Source organism: Sceloporus undulatus, chromosome 1 (genome assembly GCF_019175285.1).
Source record: "Sceloporus undulatus isolate JIND9_A2432 ecotype Alabama chromosome 1, SceUnd_v1.1, whole genome shotgun sequence".
Lineage (NCBI taxonomy): Eukaryota > Metazoa > Chordata > Lepidosauria > Squamata > Phrynosomatidae > Sceloporus > Sceloporus undulatus.
Genome location: NC_056522.1, coordinates 102,520,455 through 102,526,235, shown reverse-complemented (window position 1 = coordinate 102,526,235; position 5,781 = coordinate 102,520,455).

Genomic DNA, 5,781 nt, shown 5'->3' with positions numbered 1-5,781 from the left:
TAAATAGCAAAGCCGCGATTTGGTGCGAAAAAGCGCCGAAAAGCACCAAAAATTTTTCGTAACCCGAAATAACTTCGTAAACCCAACAGTTTTTTTATGGATTTTTTTCGTAACCCGGAAATTTCGTAACGCGGCGCATTCGTATCCCGGGGTACCAGTGGTACAGGAACAAAGGCCAGTTTGATCTGGTTAGCTTTGTTTCTATTAAAAGTGGGACAATTTTAGTTGCAGCATTTTGTTCCTGTATAAACCATCCCGGTTAAGAATCTGCATTCCAAAATAGGTTATGACAGGCACTGCCATTGCTTTGTTCCTTTTTTTGCATATGTTTTTTCAGTGGTAGCTTGGAAGTAACACAGACCAACATTGTTGAAATTAATTCCCCCAATTTCATGTTTCCCCACCCCCCAGGGCCTAAATACCCTGAGGCCCAGATAATAATAATACACAATAACAATAAAATAACAATAACAAAAAAACAATAATAATAATAATAATAATTTTTATTTATAGACCGCTATTCCGCAATGATCATAGCGGTGTACAGTAAAATTGCAATACAATACAAAAAATTGCTAGGCCCTCTCCCCCTCAAGATGGTGGTTGGAGGAGGGCTCTTGTCTTCCAGGCCTGGCCTCTCTCCCCCTCAAGATGGTGGTTGGAGGAGGGCTCTTTTTCTTCCAGGCCTGGCTTCTCTCCCCCTCAAGAGGGTGGTTGGAGGAGGGCTCTTTCTTCCAGCCCTGGCCTCTCTCCCCTCCCCCTCAAAATGGTAGTTGGAGGAGGGCTCTTTGTCTCAGGCCAGGCCTCTCTCCCCTCAAGATGGTGGTTGGTGGAGGGCTCTTTGTCTTCCGGCCTGGCCTCTCTTCCCCTCTCCTCAAGATGGTGGTTGGAGGAGGGTCTTTGTCTTCCAGGCCAGGCCTCTCTCCCCCTCAAGATGGTGGTTGGAGGAGGCTCTTTGTCTCCCAGGCCGGGCCTCTCCCCCCTCAAGATGGTGGTTGGAGGAGGGCTTCTTTTTCTTCCAGGCCTGGCTTCTCTCCCCCTCAAGATGGGGGTGGAGGAGGGCTCTTTGTCTTCCAGGCCTGGCCCTCTCCCCCTCAAAATGGGAGTGTGGAGGAGGGCCTTTTGTCTTCAGGCAGGCCTCGCTCCCCCTCAAGATGGTGGGTGGAGGAGGGCTCTTTGTCTTCCAGGCCTGGCCTCTCTCCCCCTCAGATGGTGGGTTGAGGAGGGCCTCTTTGTCTTCCAGGCCAGGCCTCTCTCCCCTCAAGAGGGTGGTTGGAGGGCTCTTTGTCTTCAGGCCAGGCCTCTCTCCCCCTCAAGATGGTGGGTGGAGGAGGGCTCTTTGTCTTCCAGCCGGGCCTCTCTCCCCCTCAAGATGGTGGTTGGAGGAGGCTCTTTTCTCTCCAGGCCTGGCCTCTCTCCCCTCAAGATGGGTTGGAGGAGGGCTCTTGTCTTCCAGGCCTGGCCTCTCTCCCCCTCAAAATGGTAGTTGGAGGAGGGCCTTTTGTCTTCAGGCCAGGCCTCTCTCCCCCTCAAGAGGGGTGGTTGGTGGAGGGCTCTTTGTCTCCCAGGCCTGGCCTCTCCCTCCCCCTCAAGATGGGGTTGGAGGAGGGCTCTTTGTCTTCAGGCCAGGCCTCTCTCCCCCCTCAAAGATGGTGGTTGGAGGAGGGCTCTTTCGTCCAGCCTGGCCTCTCTCCCCCCTCAAGATGGGTGTTGGAGGAGGGCCTTTGTCTTCAGGCCAGGCTCTCTCCCCCTCAAGATGGTGGGTTGGAGAGGCTCTTTGTCTTCAGCCAGGCCTCTCTCCCCCTCAGGATGGTGGTTGGGGAGGGCTCTGTGTCTTCCAGGCCTGGCTCTCTCTCCCATCAGGATCGGGGGTTGGATGAAAGGGCTCGTTGTCTTCCAGGCCTGGCCTCTCCTCTCTCCCTCAAGATGGTGGTTGGAGGAGGGCTCTTTTTCTTCCAGGCCTGGCCTCTCTCCCCTCAAGATGGTGGTTGGAGGAGGGCTCTTTGTCTTCCAGGCCTGGCCTCTCTCCCCGCTCAAGATGGTGGTTGGAGGAGGGCCTCTTTTTCTTCTCCAGGCCTGGCCTCTCTCCCCCCTCAAGATGGTGGTTGGAGGAGGGCTCTTTTCTTCTTCCAGGCCTGGCCTCTCTCCCCCTCAGAATGGTGGTTGGAGGAGGGCTCTTTCTTCTTCCACGGCCGTGGCTCTCTCCCCCTCAAGATGGTGGTTGGAGGAGGGCTCTTTTGTCTTCAGGCCAGGCCTCTCTCCCCCCTCAAGATGGTGGTTGGTGGAGGGCTCTTTGCCTTCCAGGCCAGGCCCCTCTCCCCCCTCAAGATGGTGGTTGAGGAGGGCTCTTTGTCTTCAGGCCAGGCCTCCTTCCCCCCAAGATGGTGGTTGGAGGAGGGCTCTTTGTCTTCAGGCCAGGCCTCTCTCCCCCTCAAGATGGTGGTTGGAGGAGGGCTCTTTGCCTTCCAGGCCTGGCCTCTTCCCCTCAAGATGGTGGTTGGATGAGGGCTTTTGAGCTGCATAAAGGTCTATACGATGCTGGGCTTTGTAGTTTTGTCCTTGCTGGTCACTGACCGAATAAAACATATCTATCTATCAAGGAGAACAGGAATCCCCAACCAGTTCGCCCACAGTCAGGAATTGTGGGAGTTGCTGTCCAAAACACTGGAGGACCAAAGTTTGGCCCTAGGTTGATAAAGATGAGGATATATTATCGCAAACCAACCATGAAACGCAGACAATACAATGCTAAATGCTGATAAAATCATAGCACAGAACCATGGCAGTTAAAGCAGTGTCTGGCTGCATTGTTTCTGCAATGCAGACGCAGCTTCGGAGGAAGGCGATCCCAAACCAGATTTCTTTGGAGCCTTTGCCCCGAGTCACTCAGGGGTAAGTGGAAAGGTGCCTCAGCCGTTGGGTTCAAATTGGCATTTCCAACCCCGGTATCACCGCTCCCTGGGCATCTAGATGGCCTTCCTTGGGTCCTGGGTGTCATCAAGGAGAAGGTGGAGAAAGCTTCCTTCTCTCCGCTTTGAGTTTTGCTCCGGTTTTCCGGCGAACTCAGGGGCAAAACGACGACACCTTCCTCCCAAACCGGGTGAGAAGAAAAATACTGGAGGAAGAGGCCACAGAGAGAGCCTCCGAAACGTGGCCTTCACGGCCGTCCCCGAAACGCGGGGCGTATCAAACAGTAGAGATGGGGTTGGGCAGCTGCTGGCGTGCGCCAAGCAAGCAGTGAGGGGGAAGAAGTCGCATCGACGAAATAGAAGGGTTCCCCATGGGCACCATCGAATTTGACCAGGACCCCCCAGAACGTCAAGACATGGTTGGGGAACCAGCAGACGAGAAGAAACAGCCGACCACCAAACGCACCGTCGTGGCAACTTGCCTCTGCCTCCTTTGGTTGTTGCGGAGACGGGGTGGACCCTGAGGAAGCGGAGGAGGAGGAGGAGGAGGTCAAGATGATGGCCAACAGGACCACAAAGGTGAAGACCACCCCTGGACGCTGGTAGACGCCCAAGAGAGACGGCGTGGGGAACTTGAAAAGGCCAACTCCACACCAGCAACACCACCACGATTGTATAGATGGCGGTAGGTAGGCGGGCTCCCACGGCTAGGACCCAAAGGGCCAAAGTGATCCACGTGCCCCCCGAGCGTCATCCTCGAGCTGTCTTGATGGCCGAAGCCACGACCAGTAGCGTGTGACGCTCATGGCGGTGAGCAAGAAGACGTGGCGTAGACGCACAGGACGGTCAGGGAGGGGATGACCTTACACATGGCCGGCCCGAACGTCCACTGAAATCCAACCCGGCTCTCTGTCGCCCAGGAGGGAAGGTCAAGGAGAACTGGAAGTCGGCCGCCGCTAGACCAAAGACAAAAACGTTGATGCGGGGCGTGGGTCGGATCTTGTGGGTCCGGAGCAGTACATCACCAGACCGTTTCCCAACAGCCCCATTGCGCAGGACCAGCAAGTAGACCATGTGATGACCATCCTCAAGCCAAAAGAAACATCTGAAGGGACGAAGGGGTCACCATCTCCAGCAAAAGCCCAAAGCCTTCGTGAGGAGGACCGGCTATGGGGCTTCGGCTTGCGAATGCTTTTCGGGTTACGAATGGCGCCGCGGAACGAATTAAATTCGTAACCCGGGGGAGCCCTGTATATGCCAGGGTGACCAGATGTCCTCCTCCAGATGCTGTCCAGGGAGAATTCCAAAATGCCCTCCATTTTGAGCACGCCTAAGCTCCAAAGCACACTGGAGAAATAATCCAGTTTGAGCCTGCTTTAACTGCCCTGGCTCAGTGCTAGGGAATCCTGGGAATTGTAGTTTATTGTGTAACTGCAGCTTTCTAATGTCTCACTAAACTACAGTTCCCAGAATTCCCTAACATTGAGCCAGCAGAGTTAAAGCAGTCTCAAACTGGATTATTTCTGCAGCGTGGATGCAGCCGCAGGGGGAAAGGACAGCAAATGTTGTGTTAGGGAGTGGGCTGCTTGAGGACACAATGCAAATGTTGAAAGGGTTGCCCCCCTTAACTCCAGCACAACCGACAAATGAAAGGAACAACTTAGGGCCTGAACAGAGAGGCCAAAATAAAGCTGCTTCAGGTCACTTTGGAGGTATGCTGTTTAAATGACACATGTATCTTAAGAGGACAGAAGCTGCACCAAAGTGTGCCCCAGTCCTTAAGACTGGAGTGTGGCTTTGGCGCAGCTTCTGGCCTCTTAGGACGCAGGCATCATTTAAACAGCATACCTCCAAAGTGACCTGAAGCAGCTTTATTTTGGCCTGTCTGTTTGGGCCCCTAAACATAGACACAGTCAAGGGTTTGTTTCTAGTAAAACACAATTCTAAGCCTTTGTCTCTCTTATTTCTGTAAGCATATTGCAAGCCAACAAGGATAGCTTCCTCAGAAAAATACCCAATAAAATACAGTATATGTCGTACAGCCGCAAATCAACTACATGAAATGAATTCATATGAGTGTTTTTAGCTTTTATTTGGTGAGACACAGTTTGAATTTATATTTATGTGAGTGTTTTTAACTTTTATTTGGTCCTGTCTTCCATTTTTCTTGGTGGTTGAACGCTTGGGCCTCATCCACGGTGTGGAACTTAATTAATCCAGTTTGACACTGCTTTAACAGCCATGGCTCGATACTATGAAATTCTGGGGGTGTAGTTTGTGGCACCTCTGGTCCCACAACAAACTACACCACCCAGAATTCCATAGCATTGAGCCATGGCTGTTAAAGCGGTGTCAAACCGGATTAAGTTCCACACTGTGTATGCCTACAAGAACAGGGATGTAGAATAATAGGCCAATTCCATGTATAACATCTTTTTAAAGGATTTAATAGGGCTAAAACACAGACATGAGAGGCGGTGAACTTCCCCCTCAGGAGAGTGTATTCCTCCCTTCCCCTCAGCCATTCTTGTCCCCTGTTGCCATGGCGACTGCCTCCTTCCCCACGTGACTAGTAGGCTGCCCGCCCTTTCCTTTCCTTACACGCCTCTCCTCCCCGAGACCCACCTTCCCTTCTTAAAGCCTTTCCCTGATTGGTCAGGCGCGTTCCTTATTTTGCATACCAGTGGAAAATTCCATCCCCTCCCTTCCAGCGAGCGATCCTCGCGCCCCTCCCAGCCAATGGCTGCGTCGCGAGCGCCCTCCTCTTCCTCCTCCAATCAAAGCCGAGCGGCCGCGCTGTTGTGGCACGTGAGGGCCGCGCACGTGGAGAGCGTTATGTAAAAAAAAAAAGGGAGAGTAGGGAAGGCGGGGC